Source organism: Bombyx mandarina, chromosome 23 (genome assembly GCF_030267445.1).
Source record: "Bombyx mandarina strain Sakado chromosome 23, ASM3026744v2".
Taxonomy (NCBI): Eukaryota; Metazoa; Arthropoda; class Insecta; order Lepidoptera; family Bombycidae; genus Bombyx; species Bombyx mandarina.
This window is the reverse complement of record NC_143229.1, coordinates 15,678,857-15,700,440: the sequence shown is the minus strand read 5'-3', so window position 1 is coordinate 15,700,440 and position 21,584 is coordinate 15,678,857. Positions and strand designations below refer to the sequence as shown.

General features: G+C 39.9%; 1 long non-coding RNA gene across 1 annotated transcript in view; it reads left to right on the top strand.

Annotated features, from left to right (window-relative positions):
- The window catches only part of LOC149500221 (uncharacterized), a 94,531-nt gene that overhangs the window by 46,862 nt on the left and 26,085 nt on the right, over nucleotides 1–21,584 (top strand). The window contains exon 3 of the long non-coding RNA XR_016325235.1: nucleotides 7,150–7,201. This is a non-coding gene — a long non-coding RNA (uncharacterized LOC149500221). The remainder of the gene's footprint in view (nucleotides 1–7,149; nucleotides 7,202–21,584) is intronic.

The following is a 21,584-nucleotide window of genomic DNA, read 5'->3' as shown; positions in this document are numbered from 1 at the left end:
AAGGAAAGTGAATCTTTACTGAGCGATTTTATATGGCGCCCGTACATTATAGTATGTATTTTTTCCCCTACCTACGCTGGTTGCCTTAGAGGGCTATGCCACCGTTACCAAACGAGTAGGTGAGCTCACATGGCTCAAACCTGAGTGTATGTAGATATGAAATTATGAAAAAGATATATCGACCCCACATTAGTAGGTATGTAGTTAAGTTAGTTGTTCCAACATCAAGGTAGAGGGGGAAGAAGTCGCCGACGAAGACATGGATGGAGTATGTGAGTTACGATATGAGAGAGAGAGGAGTGAGTGTTGAGCTGACGGCTGATAGAAGAGAATGGAAGAGAAAAAATAGTTGTGCCGACCCCACCTAGTGGGATAAGGTGGAGAAAAAGAAGATACACATAATCTTTATTGAGGACAAACAATTTGAACTCGCTTCATGTTCCATAGGTAGACTGCGGAACAAAATATGTCTGGATTCAATGTTTTAATAAGTCCTAAGTAACGTATGTGGCGGGTAGCCATCATACAACGCAAGACATTTATTTGACAGATGCCTGAATCTCGCTTACGACATTTTCAAGATAAGCTTGCATATATACAAGTTCCGAACAACAACATTGGGACCGTCGGTCTACCGAGCAAATATCAGAAGATCTTTTCTCCGTCGTTTAAGCCTACCCAAAACGTAGGTATTAGAGAGAATTCTTTTTCATCTTCTATTGAGTTCGTGATACTTCAGACGTCCATTACCGATGGGACGATATCTAGTAATGAACTCTTATTGAACGATGCTGCTTTACCCGGGTTCATATCCCACAAGCAGGTACCAAATGCTAATGGAATACGTACTTGGCTCTAATTCACGAATAACGTCGACGATGAAAAAGAAGAGTTATTCCAACTCCATACACAAAGGTAGCCGCTTGTCATTCTCAATGCGATCTGATATCATATAGCTTTCACTGGGACTGTACGTTCTTGTTTATAAGAGGCATTTCACAAGCGACGCCTCGCGCCGCCCGGACGGCGCCGTCCGTCGCTAACTTACTCGTTCTGCAACTTTTTTTTTCGAATTCAACTTATTGAATACACACGACAATTCGGCGACGGGGTGAGCAGAGACGCTTATATATCTATTTATCACACAAAATGTATATGTTGTGGCGGTTAGCCATCATACAACGCAAAATATTTGACAGATGCCTGAATCTCGCTTACGACACTTTCAAGATAAGCTTGCATTTATACAAGTTCCAAACAACAACCACGTTAGGACCGTCGGTCTACCTAGCAATATCACGCGCTTGGTGGAAAGTCTTTCTTCCCTTGGTCGTTAACTTTCACACTGTGGAATAAAATAAGAGTTAGGCAGCGGCTCGGCTCTACCCCTGGCATTGCCGAAGTCCATGGGCGACGGTAACCACTCACCATCAGGTGGACCGTATACTCGTCTACAAAGGCAATAAAAAAGGTGTTTTTTTTTGTGTTCACTGTTCAATGTTCACGATTGACTTCCGCGGTGAAGGAATAACATCGTGTAATAAAAATCAAACCCGCAAAATTATAATTTGCATAGTTGCTGGTGGTAGGACCTCTTAAGAGTCAGCACGGGTAGGTACCACCACCTTGCCTATTTCTGCTGTGAAGCAGTAATGCGTTTCGCCTTGAAAGGTGGGGCAGCCGTTACTATACTGAGACCTTAGAACTTATCTCAAGGTGGGTGGCGTGGTCCGCAGGACCTTTGTCAGCTACATTTGCGTTACATTGCTGGTTGACTACTGAGCTCTCGCTCGGTAGTTCGAAAATATAACAATTTAAAATCAGGCACCTATGAGATAATTATAATAACATCTTAAATAGCACGTGACAAACGTACCTACCCGCGTTTTTCTTAATCTATTTTTTTTATTAATTGTTTCCCAACGCGTAATGTAGTACAGCTTGGGAACCAATCGCGTAATGTAGTACAGCTTAAAAAAAAAAGGTTTCATCCTTTCTCTGTAATTAATACTTCATCTTAGTCGATGTCTTAGTTTTTGAAGATTGCGTTTAGCTTGAAGAATGTTCTCTGATCACCCATTTCAACGCTATAACTAATAGACATAGCCCACTGAGTTTCTCGCCGGATCTTCTCAGTGGGTCGCGTTTCCGATTCGGTGGTAGATTCTGCGAAGCACTGCTCTTGCTAGAGCCAGGGTTAGCAACACTCCCGGTTTGAGCCCCATGAGCTCACCTACACGTCAAGGCGAAGCTGAAATAGCCTCTCAAGGCTATCAGCATAAATAGCAAAAAAAAACAACGCTATTACACGTAATTTCGTATCCTCCCGACCGACTCTGGGTGCTTCTAAGCATTCCAAACATTGGCTACCGGCTCCGAAGACTTCCAGAACTGAACTCTTTTCAACCTAGAACTGCTGCGTTTATCCACACAGGTTTCTTCTATCACGCACCGTCTGCCTCTGGAATGAACTCCCTTTCAAGGTGTTTCCTGAGCACCACGACATATACCTACTTCTACAATGTAATGAGATTTGCAGTATGTTCAGTGGTAGGCAGCAACTTGGGTGTGCTTTTAGCATTGCTGATGTCTATGAGCGACGTTAACCATTAACCATTAGATGGTCTGTATGCTCGTTCGACATTAAAAATTTTTTATGCTCTGGTAATGCCGGGAGCAAAAGGGACTATATACATTTGTTTGTACTCTATGCACGTTTGAATAGTTATACTGTATGCACGAAACATGAAACACAAAGAGGGACTAGGTCAGTGATTCTCAACCACTGTTCCGCGGCACTTAAGTGTGCCGCCAAATTTCAAAAGTGTGCCGCCAAATTTTGCGAATATATAATAATATTAATATTATTAAATTATATCATTTTAAAAGAAAAATATTTTAAACATGAATATATAATATATTTAAATCCACAATAAAAAATTTATAGTATATTTTAGTTTATTTCGTATATTAAAATTTTTTGATAAACTATTTATGCAGTGTGTTACAGTTGTAGTAAGTAAATAATTTTTAACCTCTATTTTTTGTGTGCCGCCAAATTTTGAAATCGTTAAATATGTGCCGCAACAAAAAAAAGGTTGAGAATCACTGGACTAGGTATTTGGCGGAACGCGAGGAGTGAAGTTGTGTGATTTGTTTTATTTTGTCTATTTAGTATTTCTGCTGGTTTAAATGTGTAATAACGATGGTTTATTGACAGTTTAATATCTGTGAAAGTACATAAATGTGGGAAAATGAGAAGCCACTAGACGTAACTTCTTGAGATCCTCCAAAAAGTCCACTGAAATAATCTCAGTAAATCACCATCATTTTTCTGAGATTATATTTCATCCCATATCATCTCATCTCATTTCATTTAATTTCATCCCAGTTGATTAACGTCTTAAATTAATCATCTTCATTTCATTTCATTTCACTCCATATTATTATTTTTAATAACATTAAGAATATAAATTAAAATATGATATGATCTAAAGGTCTTAGTTACCAGGTCATAAAAACCCTTAAAAATATACAAAGGGGCTTGTGAAGAGTACTAAAACGTAGGTAGCGGCTTGGCTCTGCCCCTGGCATGCTGATGTTCATGGGCGACGGTAAACACTCACCATCAGGTGGGCCGTATGATCTTCTCAATTCTAGTATCAAATCTAGCATTTTATAAATTATCACAACTGCCTCTAGAAACGTTGAGTAATGAAGCAAAAGTTGGAATTCCAAAACCATAGTCTCCAAAAACGATATGAAAAAAAAAAACGATCACTATTGATTCGAAATTATCAAATGCTTCCACAGAGTGCATTATACCTTTTATAGTTCAGGAAAGATTACTTTGCATCTCCGTAGACGTATTTTTTTCTTTATTTAATTAATAAAAACACGTATAATAAAAACAAAACGTTAAAACAAAGTGCTGTATTATTGATAGGAACACGATAAATGCAATTAAAAATGGTCCACCTCTTGGCCGAGCTGACATCGCGCGTCGCTTGTTCAGGCCGTCTCGCTCTAGCGTGTACGCGCGTCCCTCTCCAATTTATCTATTCCAGACTTAGTTACAGTAAACTATGTATTCGTTTGCGAGGGTTCTCTGGAATTCGATCAATTTCTTCGGGATTATAATGCGATACGTCAAACATTCTTTGCCTCATTGATAACGACCTATTCTGAGACGTTTCTAATTTTTTTGGCGGGAACGCGAGTGAGGATGTTACGCGCGAATTGTTTTTAGAGAGAGAGAGAGAGAAAGAGAAAATGATTTATTGCACACCAAAACACAATTAACATTTTTTTTAAACGCAAAAAATATGGATACATTTGTACAATATGCGATATTATCGTTAAAAGCGATCTCTTCCAGGCAACCGTTTAATTTACAGAAATTTTGGTAAAGATGAAACTACAGCAATTATGTTGTGTACTTTTTTTTGCTACCTAAGCTGATGGCCTTGAGAGGCTATGTCAGCGTAACCGAGCGAGTAGGTGAGCTCACGGGGCTCAAACCTGACGACGTTGCCAACACGGACCCTAACAAGAGCAGTGCTTCGCAGAATCTACCACCGGATCCGAATCGTGACCCACTGAAAAGATCCGGCGAGAAGCTCAGTGGGCTGTGTCAGTGGGTTAATTTTCTCGTCGAGCCCTTCGTCGCAAGCGACGGGCTTGGCGAGGACGGTGACAGGTGCTTGAGGTACCTAAAAGCACCGTTAATGGATCGGGAGGATCCGTAATGACGTGCTTAGGGCACCAAGTGAATAATACGCAAATGGTAACAGGTTTTACCAACATCTAACTTCCACCCTTATTCCTAGGAATATTATCATTATTGGCATCTTCAATCTAGGCTTATCTGAGTCGTTTTCTGTGCCCATAAGTGGATGTAAGCATCGACCTTCAGATGAGCCGTATTTTTGTCTTCATAGACAGTAAAAAACTTGATCTAAAACCAGATTTATTATGAAGCTCAATACGGAACCATTGAGAAAACTCTGATCCTCCACCGCCATACGTCACACGATCCGCTCCGCTTATTGAAACACCCCAAAGCGAGGGGTAGTTCTTTTGTTTCGTACATACGAAGGGGCTGGGAACGATGCAGCGGACATGCGTTTTAATATTAACATATCATCGGGTTTCGTCCTGATACCTACCGAATTATACAAGCCTGATGTCGAACTAAGAATGAAGATGTACCAAAAATGACTACATTTTCACAATTTATATTCATTTATTTCATTTTATATTTTAACATTAAACATAAATAGGTTTATTTTCGTATAACATTAGAATGAAATGATGAACCGTCAAAATATGATACGACCTCGGAATATGATATATGTACACAAAGAGCTTGTACTTTCGTTTGTCTGGGTTATATCTGTCTGCCATTTTATTTCGCGCCGTTTGCAAGTTTCGAATTCTTTAATGAAATTTTCTTGTAAAATAAAACAATTTGACGTGTCATATTTTACTACGGAGGTCAGTTACGTCAACATTTGTCTGTAGTTGATTTTCACTGATTCGTACTTTTGACACGCGAAGGTAACTTAATCCGTACAGCCAAATCTTTTGTAATACGAGGGCTGCACTAAAAGTATCGGGAATGGAATATTTCCACTGTTCCTGTCATATTAAAATCTTTTTAATTGAAAACTCCTTGGTTTTAAAAATCGAATACCATTTATTTATTTTAAAAAAGATTCTCGGTCTTGTCACGAGGTTTTGTCAAACTTGTTTAGTCGTTGAGAAAATGGAATTGACTCGAGAAAATTCAAGAGCGATGATTTATTATGACTTTCGAAGTGGTTTAACACAAAAACAGTGTGTTGACCGGATGATTTCTGCATTTGGTGATGAAGCCCCATCCAAAACCACAATTTATCGCTGGTTTGCTGAGTTTCAACGTGGACGTGTCAAGCTCTTTTTTAATTTTTTTTTTTTTTTTATTGCCTTTGTAGGCAGACGAGCATACGGCCCACCTGATGGTGAGTGGTTACCGTCGCCCATGGACTTCAGCAATGCCAGGGCCAAGTCGCTGCCTACCGCTTAATACTTTCTACCTAGTGGGATAAGGTGGAAAAAAAGAAGATTCACATAATCTTTATTGAGGACAAACATAATTTGAACTCACTTCATTTTCCATAGGTAGACACTACGGAACAAACTATGTCTCGATTCAATGTTTTAATAAGTGCTAATTAATGTATTAAAAAGAATTATTTTTTATTTTCTATTAAGTTCGTGGTACTTCAGACGTCCATTACCGATCCCACGAGCAGGTACCAAATGCTCTAATGGAATACGTACTTGACTCTAATTCACGAATAACGTCCACGATGAATGAATAATATAGATTTATAATACCTACCCACAATTTAGATAATTTCCTTTTTAATGGATTATGGAGGGTAGAAGTAAAGAGCGCCATCATTGTTTTTTTTTTATGATTGAAGTAGGTATTACTGGTGGCCCGAAAGCCTTTCCAGTCTCAACAGGACAGATGGGCGAGCAAAGGCTCAGTCAGGAGGGGTGAGATTTGCTAACAGCTGCCCGAGCGCCTCCGAAGGAGACCTGACAACTCAAGAGCAACGACTTCGCGAATGAATCTACTACCGGATCGGAATCGCGACCAGCTGAGAAGGCTGCTCCTAGTGTTAGAGCTGAAGGCGTCTAATGTAAAGGTTATTGGATCTGATGGATCCGTAAGGACGGCCACCATCATTGTATAAGGGACAAGTTGAAAAGATGTCCATCTGTAAACAGCTAGTCGTTGGAAGACTCACCGAAATGGCGCCAGAGTAGGAAGTGGAATGATATGAATAGCAGTTTTAAACAGAGCGAAATGTGCGCGGTTAAAGTGAAGTATGGTAGTTTATGGTGCTATCTATAAAATACTTCCACTTGCTACTGTGGCGCCACCTTAATGGGCTCTCTTTTAGTGGACACTTTTTAATATACTGAGATGGTGATCCTTGCTCCACATATTCGATGTTTATTATATGTGTCATAAGTACATAGTCGAAGGGACGATTCAAGAACAAAAATTGAAAAAAAGCGAAATCCAATGTTAAAATTGACAGATAATATTTTTTTGTTAACATTTTTAACATATTCTCTTTTATTATTTTGCAGATGAAATGATGATAACGAAATATAATTAAAAGAAAATATGGAACCTGTTATGGTGAGTCTCTTCTGTTATGTTTTTAACTGATTTAAAAAAAGGAAGTAGTTTTCATTCGACTATTTGTTAGGTGAACCGATTTGAATTTTTTTTTATTGCATTTAAACGCTGGCGTTTCTCGTGTCGTCCAATATTGTCGAGATCTCATCAGTTGTCTTTTCTTCTTCTTCTTCAACCCGTGACCGGCTCGTGGGTCGCGATTCCGGTCCAGTGATATATTCTGCGATGCACTGCTATTGCTAGGGCTGGTGTTAGCAAATTCTCTCAGGTCGAGCCCGTGAGCTCACCTATACCTCAACTGAAATAGCCCCATAGGCTACCAGAAAATAGGAAGTCGCTTTGAAGTCGTCGTGGCCTAAAGGATAAAACGTAAACGATTTACCGATGTTCGAATCCCACAAAGAGTACAAATTTTTCTAATGAAATACGTACTCAACAAATGTTCACGATTGACTTCCACGGTGAAGGAATCATGTAATATAAATCAAACCCGCAAAATTATAATTTGCGTAATTGCTGGTGGACGTCGTGAGTCCGCGCGGGTAGTACCACAGCTCTGCCTATTTCTGCCGTGAAGCAGTAATGCGTTTCGGTTTGTTGTAACTATACTGCGACCTTAGAACTCATATCTCAAGGTGGGTGGTGGCATTTACGTTGTAGATGTCTATGGGCTCCGGAAACCACTTAACACCAGGGTGCCCTGAGTTCGTTCACCAATCCATGCAATAATAAAAAATAATAAAGGTAGAGTCCTGCAATGTCGCCTACCGATCAGTGAGTAGCTGAAATAGCCCTTCAGGCCACCGGCGAGTAGGTAGTTGAAAAGAGGGGGAACTCTACTACCAGCCTTTTTTTTCGGCCAGGGTTCCGAACCTTATACGAGGCTTCCACGCCTAGGGAGCGCCCGGGGTATGTTGGTCTTGATGGTCTGCAGATGTTGAGAGCAGACTGTGAACCCAAGGATGCTTTAAGGTCCTAACCACTGCTGGACATAGGCCTCTCCCATTGCTCGCCACTGAGCATTTAGTTAGGCATAGGCATTCAACGCATTTATGTTGTTGATGTCTACAGGCTTCGGTAGCCAATTGGTACCAGGTTGAATGTTAGCTCGTCCAACCGTCTAAGCAACAAAATAAATATCCCCTTTTAGAGTCCAAGGCAATGATTTCTTTATTATTAGCATCATAAAAGCGTCCTCCCGTTTTCTGGGCTAGACGATTCCACGTGCTAATTGTGACGTGGAACAACCATCCCATCTTCGTACCACGTGACAGCTTTGCTCCAGAAGTTGATAGAGAAGTTGAGAGAGTAGAGGATGGAGATGACTAAGAGAAACTCCCCCACTTTGGGGGGCGACAACGGACTACCCGCTTTATAACGATCATCGCGAATTCTTGAAATAGGAAGGTTGTCTGACGCTGATAGGAACTCTCCTTTCAGCCTATAAGCTGAACGCTTTCCTTGGCTTCTATGTTCACTACAAAACCAAGGTCAACGTTCCAATACTTCTATTGCATTTTGGACACGGAGTATCCGATACCGGTCACCGTCCTCACCGAACCCGTCGCTTGCGACGAAGGGCTCGACGAGCGAATTAACCCACAGACACAGCCTTCTGAGTTTCTCGCCGGATCTTCTCAGTGGTTCGCGTTTCGGATCCGGTAGTAGATTCTGCGAAGCACTGCCCTTGTTAGGGCCAGTGTTAGCAACTCTCCGATTTGAGCCCCGTGACCTCACCTACATGTTAGGGCGAAGCTGACATAGCCTCTCAAGGCTATCAGCATAGGTATGAAAAAAAAGTATCCGATCAGACAATTGAACTTGTTGGTGGTACTATCTATCGGTGGTACTTATTGCCTCGTTGATGCAATAGTTAACGCCCGTGAATGTTCGAGGGTCGGGGTTCGATTTCCACAGCAAACTCGTAATGAATAAGTTTGTATGGTCTTCTTCGTCTTCTTCCCAGCGTTTTCCCGGTCTAGTTTCAGGGTTCGATTTCCTACTTAAACTCCTTTGCTTGGTCTTATATATATTAATGTTTAGGGGGGTGGACGAGCTCACGGCCCACTTGGTGTTATTGGTTACCGGTGCCCATAGACATCCACAACATAAATGCCGCGACCCACCTTGAGATATAAGATCTCAGTATAGTTACAACGGCTGCCCTAACCTTCAAACCGAAACGCGTTACTGCTTCACGGCAGATATAGGCAGGGTGGTGGTACCTACCCGAGCGGACTCACAAGAGGTCCTACCATCAGTATGTACATCAGTCTCCGGGTCCGGGGGAATCTTAGTTCTGGATGAAGCACTGCTCTTGCTAGGGCTAGTGTTAGCAATCTCAGGTTAAGCCCGTGAGCCCCCCTACCAGGGAGGGAAGAAAATGACGACCGGGCGCGACTTATCCCATTATATAAATAAGATATTTTTACCTTTTTTTTTATTGCCCTTGTAGGCAGACCTAATGATGAATGGTTACCGTCGCCCATGGACTTCAGCAATGCCAGGGGCGAAGCCAAGCCACTGCCTACCGTAGCCAACCTTGGAAATAAGCACAAAGCCGACCTGATGATGCGTGGTCGTGAGCTCAGTAAAACACGCGCTCCACATCCTACCATTCGTGGCAGATGGTAATAATAATGACGTCACTGCGTACCAAAGGTGGAATGTTGGTTTTGAAAGCCCATGGTCATCACATCGTGGGATGATTTGGGTCGCAAGGGCGCTTAAGGTCGTAGTATTTATTGTGTAGTACAACGGGAGCTGGTGTCTTCATATCCTCAATTGGCTTTCGTCAGGTGAAAGAGGGATGATGCCTCCTGCCTTGGGTAAGGGGGAAGGAATGAAGGTGGACGTGAGCAGATATTTACGATTCATTTATTTGGACTTTATCAAGATGAGACAAATTGATAATGTCGCGCGGTGAAAGGTTATTTGGTTTAAGCGACATTTCGCTTAGCACGCGACTTTTATCTTTGTAATTATTAAAGGTCCGTTTTATTTAGTATCAGCATCAACAGTGCGATGTTTTTAATTGAACTTCAATTAATTCATTCGAATAATAGGTGAATAAGTTTTTTTGTTATGATTTATTTTTTATTTGCTTAGATTGATGAACGAGCTCACAGCCCACCTGATGTTAAGTGGTTACCGGAGCCCATAGACATCTACTACGTAAATTCCGCTACCTACCTTGAGATATGAGTTCTAAGCTCTCAGTTTTTACAGTAAAATTTCCAAATGCTTAAACTTCAAATGGCTCTTCTGTGAAGTTGCAAAAATGTCGCTTAAACCAAATAGACTTTCACCACTCGATTTATTTTAAAAAAAAAATTTGGATGATAGTGATGTTATGGCTACCAATGATCTCTACCAGGCAATTAATGACGAATAATTCCAACGTGTGAATTACAATGTTTATTACATTATTATATGTTACTTGTTGAATTTTGCATATAATAATAGGTACATACACAAAGTATATACGTATGTCGACGGAAGAAATCAGTATTGTCGTAACTAGAAAAACCTAATTTCACACTGGAGCCATAAAATCTATTTAAAAAATTCACAACTCACGTTATAGGTACTTATAGAGATGGAAAGTTAAAGTTTGATGAAAAAAAATTATTAATTGGAAAATTTAATCGTAGTTAAACGAAACCCAGAACATTCGAAGTAGTATTTTTTTTAACACAAGAATATACAGTCAAAACTGATTTATACCAAAATGCGAGCTACGACGTTTCCGCTTTCTCCGGTCGATATATCCTATACAAAAAAATATATGTTTCAAAATTTGATACGTAAAATGATGGTGTTAATAAAGGTAACCTTTACGAGCATATGGGTCGTGTTATGTGCGAGGGCTGTATTTTACAAGCATAGCTATAGATAAATGGGAGGCTCAGCAGTGCTAATGACCGTGAGCACCGGTGACCAGCCACCGTCAGCTGACCCCTAACTTTCACAAAGATATTTTATTCTTTAACCTTACGGATTATACTTATCTCATTTGCTTTATTTATTGATACCCTTGTATTTAAATAACTTAATTCCTAACAAACAAATATGTGTTTAAGAAAAAAAAAACGGCTTTAATTGAAAAAACTAAAACGCGCGAGAAAAGTATAAATGGAGTGAATTTTCCAATGATCTTTTACTAACTAACTATTAACTCGAATCTATGTTATTATTTGAGTAAAGGGAAACCTAAAAAAGTTCTTGTATTGACACAAACAAAATTTATAAGCGAAATTCGAAAGAGATAAACAAAAAAAATCGAAATACCGAAATAAAAATGGCGAACGGTTCTAAAAAAAAAAAAAAGTAAAAATTCTAATCCACAAAATCACAACAATTAACGTTCCACGATTCGAAATATCAAAACAATCGATATTTAAACATTTTACGGGAAAAGGAAGCGTGTTTCCAAGAAACAATCCGACGCGATTCCCGTTCCGAGCTCGGGTAGAATTCCTGCGGTTCAAGTAATGAAGAAAAGAAAAAAAACAACCCGGCCCGGACATATGGCGAGTGCCGAGGAGGTCGGAAAGTAATTCCGAGCGAAAATCAAATTAAAACATTGGAAAAAGTCGGTTTAAAAAACTAAGGTCGACCGGCGCCCGCGCACCTTACCGCTATCCCCGAGGACGGCGCTAACAGACGTTGCGCCGTCTCTTTCTAACGTCGCCGCCTACTAACTCCCCTTGTGACGACCGAGCGTGTACGACGAACGTCATTTTTGATACTTTACCATTTTTGACTATTATAAAGCTATCTCATCAAAACATTTCAATACTAACATATCTTTGTTACTAATTCATGTAGCATTTTATTCACACAGTTCGAATTTTTGTTCGTTTCCAGCTAACAGTTCACTCTATCGTAAGTGATAACCGTAATCTGGTTGTAGAATTGACCATAATGTTATTTACCCTAGATTCTATTATATCTACAGAACTATTGAAATTGGTTTTTTAATGATCAATGAATGCTTAATGCCATTATTACGCATATATTCATTTGCTGTTAAGCCTTAACTTGAGCTGTGATTCATACATTTCATCAACATTTACTTTGTAATTTTATTACTATTCTACAAAGCAGCTTTAAAATTAATGACGCATTGTAGTGGACCTTTTTTAAAAGCATACTTATAGCACGTAACGTGCCTTATTTCATTATTTTACGTCGGAGACAAATTCCTTAACGATCGGAGATGACGAAACACATGTACCTATATATTAGCATTCCCTTCAGTTTTCACGAATCATAGACCTAAAACAATTATACTCTTGAGACAACAAGACAACTGGTAGATCACAGAACACCATTCATTCTCCGCGAAAAGAAACGTAATAAATAATCAAGAAACAGTTTTTAAAAGATAATTGGACGGTAGTAACCGCGCAGGAGGTCCCCAATGCGATGGACTGACCTAATTAAAACTATAGTGGGAGGGTCTCCTAATTGAGTGCAATAGAATGGCCTCGAGCAGGGAGAGATGGCGGGATATCGTGAGACGCATCAAGTTTGCCCGTTCCAACACTCCATGATGACCACGACCACTTCGTCAAGAGTGACACGATTGAGAAGAAGAAGAAGATGGTAGTTAGCACAGTACTCAAGTGTCGACGTACAAACACCTTAATCATCCGCGTCTACTGAAATCGAAGTATCCCAAACGTCCTAAATATTATGAAAACAATTATAAAACCGTAAAAGAACTTATATTACATGCTTATATTACATCCAAATGATTCTTGTCAACCTGATGGTTGTCTGGAAGAGATCGCTCTTAGCGATAATACCGCCAATTGTACTTTTTTGTATTTAATGTATCGCATTGTTTATAAATTTTTTGGTGTACAATAAAGAATACTCTCTCTCTTTCTCTCTCTATATTACAAATAATAACAATTTAATAAAGTGTACTGTCATTATTTGCATTACATTGGGAATTAAATTTTTGAATAATGTGTACGTATGGAGTACGTATTCGTCTGCAATGAGTCCTAGCAACAATTATGTATTCATCAATTCGTGCTTCTAACAGTCGCTTGAATCGTAACTTCGTAAAGGGTATTCTCAAAAATAGAAAATTATAGATGGATCCAGAGAAAGTCTCTCTCTAGGTATTGATCGATCGAGAACGCAGCAGACGCGATAAAAGCCGTGTTAACATAAACTAGTTTGTACGGTCAAGGATGGTTGCATTATTGTTGTCTTGAAAAGGCGTGAACTTCTTTTAATATTTCATTGTCAGCGTACATGTCGCGCATTGAAAAGTTTCTTTGGGACTGGTTCGTCTGGTTTGCATTCAAAGTTTTGATAAAGTTAATTTTTTATAGTCTCGTTAGTAGAGTGGTCGGTGACCCTGACAACCGTATCACAGGAGACAGGTTCGATCGCAGACTCAGTATTATTTTTCCAATGCATTAAATATTTGGGGTTTCCTGTTTTCTGGCTATCACAACAATAATTCAAGATTTGGGTCGTTTAACGTGGAACATTTCATTATGTTAAAAAAAAACTTACTAAAGTTATTCCAAAATATGTATAAATCCTTCTTATTATAAGAAAATCCATAAGATTCATTGTAATAATTGTTGAAGCATGTTGTTGTTGAATTGTATAATGAACCCTCACTCGAAATTACGAATGTCATTTAGGCACGTTTAAAAGCCTATTCTTGACTTTTGACTTATTGATATCTTTAGAGCATGGTAGGATAACTATTTCTCATCAGGTGACTCGGATGCTGGAAAATTCGCAGGCAGACGTTTTTTTCTGTATGCCACTAGCATCATCATCATCGAATTACATAACGACTGTCCTGCATATAAACTAGAACGCTGAGATGCTTATCTATTCGCAAGAAAAGCAGATAAAGTCGCGTGATCGAGCACACAGCGCATCCTACGTCTACCCACTCACTTGGGTTACGAATGCTATAATTTGATGTTTTTATCATTTCATTTTACGATTCCTGTCCAAATACGATAGATTTGAATCGATTTATTACATTTTTGTTTAAATTACCACGACTCTAACTAACGACGACATGTTTAAAAAAAATTGTATATTCAAAACCCGTATAGGATTTGAGGCTTTAAATTCAAAATTCATAAAACCGTAGAGAAGAAACACGTTTAGTTTTGTAAAAATTCATTGTAATACTCACAATGTAGCTAACTGGCTGCTAATTTCATTGAAGGCTATTCGATCTAGTCCCACAAGGTGTGCGTGCAATGCGCCGCTTAGAGCACTAACAAAGAAAAGTCTAGAAGCAAAAAACCATGCATTTTTCAACACTCGTCCGCTTAATTAACTGATTTAAGCTCTATTTATAGATGTGTATAAATAGACTCGCTGTTGCTAAGCCGGTGATTGCTCGTGACGCCGGAGACGCGTCGTTAAGCACAACACACGCTTGCGATTCAACGGTTAAATATGTCTTCAATGTGTGACTTTGCTTTGTCAAAGGATTTTATGCTGATCAAGGTTTTAGTCGTTTGAATTTGGCTTTGTAGCATAAATAGGTTTTCTGATGTTTTACGATTCAATTTTGAGAAAAGCTTATAATAAACTAACGTCCGTGTTTTTATCTCTTCTTAAAGTTTCAAATGTATAAACTTTATCCTTTTTTCAACAGATATTCTTTCGATGGTAAACAATGACTCGAATTCTCGACGACTGAACCAACCCATAGACACAGCCCATTGAGTTTATCGCTGGATTTTCTCAGTGAGTCGCGATTCCGATCCGGTGGTAGACCTTGTGAAGCGCTGCTCTTGCTAGGGTTTAGTATTAGCAAATTCTCTCAGGTTGAGCCCGTGAGATCACCTAGCCGCGCGTAGCTGGAATAGCCCCTTAGGCTACCAGCGCATAGGTAGGAGAAAAAAACTCAAATTCTACATCTAAAAGTAAAATGGCAGTGAAATATGTACTCAACAAATGTTCACGATTGACTTCCACGGTGAAGGAATAACATCGTGTAATAAAAATCAAACCCGCAAAATTATTATTTGCGTAATCACTGGTGGTAGGACCTCTTGGGAGTCCGCACGGGTAGGTACCACCACCCCGCCTATTTCCGCCGTGAAGCAGTAATGCGTTTCGGTTCGAAGGGTGGGGTAGCCGTCGTAACTATACTGAGACCTTAGAACTTATATCTCGAGGTGGGTGGCGCATTTACGTTGTAGATGTCTATGGGCTCCAGTAACCACTTAACATCAGGTGGGCTGTGAGCTCGTCCATCCACTTAAGCAATAAAAAAAAAATCAAATTATAACGTTTTTGGTTGAAAGTTATTAATCCGATGCGATATATATATGTGTAAGGGCCGTTTTACTACATGCAAAGTCGTGATATTTTTTTAATGCATACGTCCATTAGCATTTCAGAACCAAGGCATCTAAAGATCGAGTCAACGAGACAAGCGTTTTTGCTAACAAATACATGTATATTTTAAACGGTGTTTGAGTTTGAATCGAAACAGTCGCAATTCCCAGTCACAGATGTGCACCTCGTTATTCCGACTGCTACATGTAACACGCGTCCATGACTCCGATCACGAGATTATCTCAAATTACTGCTGAAAGCGTTCTTACTCTTCGTTTTCTATTTTTAAAACGCGGTTTTTCTATCAATTAGCGTTCCGTAAACAATAGATCGGCGATTCATCTCGTTTTGTTTATAAAAGCGACGATGTAGAATAACGCTGTAAGTTTTGCAGTTTTTATTTTTTTAATTCAATTGAAAATTGGCGTAGCGTACAATTGTAGTGCGTATGGAGATGATCTACATTTTACAATGTTATATAATTATTATATATCGTTCTTGTGAAATTGACTGACCTAAAATTGTAATAGTCGCATTAGTTGTAATATCGTGATTTATGACTTAATACATAAATATAAATTGGTACTTAAATAATTAATATCAAATCAAAAAAATCATCAAGTATCAAGACGGCTTGCGTCGTCGTGCGCCGATCGAAATTAACGTTTTCAACAAAAAGTGGATCGCGGTGCTCTCGCTCGCGCGCGTATCTAACACTGCAAGCACGAGCGAAACGCGAGACCGTCGCCCGCGCCCACGTAAGGAGGCCGGTACATTGAACCCGTGCTCTCGCGACGAAGATATGCCTGTCTTTTTCGCTTTTTCGCCCAAACGGCTTGACACGCTGTACCGCTCGGGGCCCGACCGCCGTGAGTTGACCCATAATACGAAATCCGTTTTTGGAGCCGTGCGCGATCGAACCATGTCCGCGGCGACCAGAGTGTACCAGTCAGTGCCCGTTCGGATTGATGTTTTCGAATTTGGAACGTCCACGGGGTGCGTGTTGTAGGCCTAAATGGAAAATTACGTGAAATTCGTTTCGTCTTAGGAGCGATGTGAGTTTTTGAATTTCGAATTCTTTGTGTGAATTTTAGTGACGTTCTCTTTTTAAGCGTCATGTAGTTTTCATTTAATTAATTTCGTCTATAAAAGCGTTGTGGTTTTCAGGTAGCTTTCTCTCTCTCTCTCTCTCTCTAGCTTAATAGCGAATAGTGTAAAATCAAATTGAAACATAACTCACTGCCACTCGTAAAATAGTTTTGTGTAATTCAGTCAATCGAAATGTCTTCAGGAATTCAAGAGAGGAATAGGTTATGAGAAAGCACATTGTACTCATTGCTTGCGATGCCGGATCTCTGTACGTATACTTTCCATTTTTATTCGTTGAGTGCTTTAATTGACACACAAAATGGCACATGCAAATATTTGTACTAAAACAAGAAAATTAAATTTTGCCTTCAGGCCTAATAATATAACCGAGTTCTGGACCATTTAGTGTTAGGGGATGAGAGTTTTAAATTTTATATCCACGTGTTCCACTTTGAGGCATACGTTTGAGGTCTTTAGAGTTCGAAGGAACGAGTACTAAAAGTGGTTTCTAGTATCGAGATGCTTTGTGATTTAAAGAGACAGGATTGTAATACCAAGCCGTATGGGCATCATAAATTCTACCATCAGCAAACATCTTTACCTGCACTGCACGTAATATATCATATTCTCAAGCTGAAAAAAAAAAGAAAAGCACTTATAATATTACGTCAATGCCATGGGAGTTTAAATGAAAAACGTAATTTAACTAGAAATATAACATACAACGTGTCATATTATATAATTTGCACGGTAAAACGCTTTGAACATTAACAGTAACAATAGACAGCCGTTCAGTTGGTGTCCATGAGTGATAGTGACCACTCAAGGTGCCGCGGTCGTGAGCAAAGAAAAAGCTGAAAATTGCGCCAGAGAAATTTCTAAACAATATCATAAAACTCTTTCTCGCTGTCAAACACGGTCCTAAAAGAATCCTAAGTAGTGCTCACTAACGATCAGACGGCGCGTTCACTCGTCAGTCCATTAAACTTACTTGGTCTGGTCTCACGACGCCATATACCCGTGTTAGAAAAACCATTGAAACAATAATAAATGGTAGAGAACTATTCGGGTTATCTGTATTACAGGGAAATACGGAAATCTGAAAAAATACACTGCACCAACACTGAGGAAATTACGAATAAAAACGTATATGATAAAAAATGAACAAAATATAATAAAATATATATATATATATATATATATATATATATACGAAAATTACCAAATCAAAGTACCCTCTAAAGTGAAGAAAACGGGAACGGGAATGCGTTTCTGACTCGCAATAGAAATAGGCATCAGCCCGTGCGGTTTTAAAATATTGCCTATCACCAATAAATGCCTGTTTTTTTTTTATTGCTTAGCTGAGTGGACGAGCTCACGGCCCACCTGATGTTAAGTGGTTAGCCCATAGACATCTAACGTAAATGCGCCATCTACCTTGACATATAAGTTCTAAGGTCTCAGTACAGTTACAACGGCTGCCCCACCCTTCAAACCGAAACGCATTACTGCTTCACGGCAGAAGTAGGCAGGGTGGCGGTACCCTACCCGTGCGGACTCACAAGAGGTCCTACCGCCAGTAAGTTGGAGACGGTACGTTGATATGATACTCAGCGGACGCCCCTACTCGTTCTCCAAAAAATCTTCAATTCGCCTCACAACCCCTACTGGATGCGGTGCTATCCTACGATTACACACTGGTGCATAAATCAGCTGGAATCTCAACTGACGCCTCAAACGATAGAGCCAACCCTTCGAACCCTTCTAAATCTTCAGTCCCAGATATAGCACGCGCTATATCCATGTAGTATTTCATTTCACGTCAACCCTCAGGCTATGGGCTCCGTTATTCCTGATCTGACACGTCATTCACAAAACGAACCGTCTAAGAATAGCCGTATGGACGGTACATTGACATGTCAGTGTGCACTAGATTTTCAACAAGCATCAGTGACGTCAGCAATGTGATCTATAAATAGATTCTCATCGTCAAAGTCCGATGGATTGAAGCCTTGATCGACGGAAGTAGCTTGATACCTCTTGTGGGTTTGAAAGTATACGACAAAGGGGAGATCTTCCACCGAGAGCGTGATGAATGTTGTTCGGAACTTGTATATATGCAAATTCATCTTGAAAATGTCGTAAGCGAAATTCAGGCATCTGTCAAATACCTTGCGTTTGTATCATGGCTACTTGCCACATAGGTTTTACTTAAAGTCAACGAGGAGTTTTTTGAGGAGCTGCTAGAGATGATACCCTCTTTATTATTTAAGTTCAAATTCACGAGTTGAAGCTGAGGAGGTTCCAGAAATCATTATCACCACATACCTTCTATGTTTTCTGATCACCTGTCTGAATATAAAGTCTGAGGAGTGTCCTCAGCGGCTTGTACCACTTCTGATTTCGATGTGCACCGTATCCTCTGCTTCCAAGCCGAATTAACTCCTAGTAGAACGTAATAAAGCTCAGATACTTTGATGAATATTCACGATAGAAGAAAAGACAGAAGCGTGCCGTGGTCGTTCACGTATCTTCCGACAGACTTGACATCCTCTGGTCAGCAATGGGGATCTATAAATTTATAAGAGACTTCAAAGTGCCAATCATTTCATTATCACGTCTATGGACTCCAATCCGCTTAATACCAGTTGACTGGTTTAGCGATTCTGGCATCAACTCGAGTTGTCTAAAAACCGGTGCTGTCCTATGGCAGCATCAGGCTTTTTGATGTTCCCGGAACAGGTTCTTCCAACGCCGGAATAAGTTTGAATAACCTTATTGCCGTTCACGTGGGGGCGACCTGGACCAACCGACTGATGACCGGTTCCCAGCTTACAATCAACTTGTGACAGCTGCAATACCATGACAACAACGAATCGAACGAAAAATGTGATATTTTATGCCGCTGACCCTGGTCAGAGAGGGTATTAAAACAAAGTATTACCATCGGTCTTTGATAGGTGCGAATTATCAAGTCGATTGGAAGTCGTAAAGTTGATGAACGTTACGTTAAAAGATTCTTGCACATAGATATATAGATACAGGACGAGTTAGTAGAGACAGGTTAACAAATCTCCGTTCATTTGGGACGGACCTTTCGATAGCATTGTATTCGTGAAGCGATCATTACTTCTCTATGTTTAATATCGAAGGCGTCAAATTGCTTAGTGCTCACGTCCTTTCGGATCCTCCTGATCCACTAACGGTGCTTTTAGGTACCTCATGCAACGGTCATCGTTCTCGTCGAACTCGTCGCTTGCGACGAAGGGTTCAGCAAGTAAATGAACCCAGAGACACAGTCCACTGAGTTTCTCGCCGGATCTTCTCAGTGGCGAAGTACGGCTCTTGCTAGGGTTTGTGTTAGCAACGTCGTCAGGTTTGAGCCCCGTGAGCTCTCCTACTAGTCAAGGTTACGCTGATATGGTCTCACTAGACCATCAGCTTAGGTAGGAAAAAAAAAGCTTAGTGCTCAGCTATAGCCCAGAGAGTCCAATGCGTTGGTCGGACCAGATGCCATTCACACAGGTTAGGATAGGCAGGGCTGGCGCAGGATAAACCAGGTTATTAAAAATAGCTACGACTCTCAGTATTGAGGATTAGGCAACAACGAGGAGGAAGTTCACAGTTGATAGTGTCACCATCTACGTTGCCTCTTCATTCTATCATCATCCCACAGACGTCAACCGCTGGGTACACAAGGGTCCCCAAGAATCGTACCATAGACCGTAACGACTAGCTCATTATATTCATGGTAATTAGAAAGGACTGTAAAAAAAATCACACAATTCGTTGAAAATATTTTTTTTAATATACCAAATATTATACAACTTCCCAACAGCTTTCTGGTCTATGTAAAAAAAATATATCTTAATAAACATAACTAAAAAAAGCGGACTTTCCAAGGTTTTCTAATCACTAATTATTTTCAAAATTTATATTGCAGAATTTAGAACATTTAGTTTTTATCGATTTTGAAATAATGCCAGTGCAATGGCCTGTCGTTTAAGACTTTTTTCACAAACCTCATTTAGAAAAGAAACATAATAATATCAGTCCAAACAAAAGTCGGGTGGAAACCCGCCAAAATTCAAATTAAGAATGAATCAATAAAATTGATAACACTAATTTATTTTTCGATTATACTCAATTTTTAGTACTCCATTTTTACAAATATTTTTTTCGAATGTCCAATATCCTCAATATATTCTAAACTATTAAGCCGGATGCTTCTGATCTGACCTGGTGTGTATTTGTATGTCCTAAACTAACGTTCACTAACGCCATCTGTTGGCGAGTTTCCGTAACCAGAGTCACTATGAAATTGACACTAATAATTTAAAAAAAAAACTTATTCATTTTCGAATGGCACGTCAATAACCGAGTCACGTGGGGAACCATCACGAAACCAATTTCGGGAGGACCGCTTAAATAATTCAGAATAAATCAAACAGTCTAAATAGTGATCGTGAGATTTAAATTATAAAGATTGTTTCACACATGCCAATGCCATGAATTTATTGGACTCCGTTTTCACCAGAGAATCGGACGTGATAATCATGTTGCACCTGATCTGAGAATGTGGAGTGCCTGTAACTCTTGGATCATCTACGTATTTTTTTTATATTGCCGTATAGGTAGACGAGCAAACGGCCCACCTGATGGTGAGTGGTGTCCGTCGCTCATGGACTTCAGCAATGCCAGGGGCAGAGCCGAGCCGCTGCCTACCGCTTAATACTCTCCACAAGCTTCGTTTGAAGAAGGACATGTCAAAGCGCTCGTGAAACACTGTGGAGGGGAGCTTATTCCAAAGCCGGATGGTATGTGGCAAAAGAGATCTCTGGAAACGCATTGTGGATGACCGCAGTGGCTCCAAGTAGTATGAATGAACCCTACTCCGGTGGCGGACGGTGCGATGGTAAATACGTATGCTCAACATCTATGCTTTTTT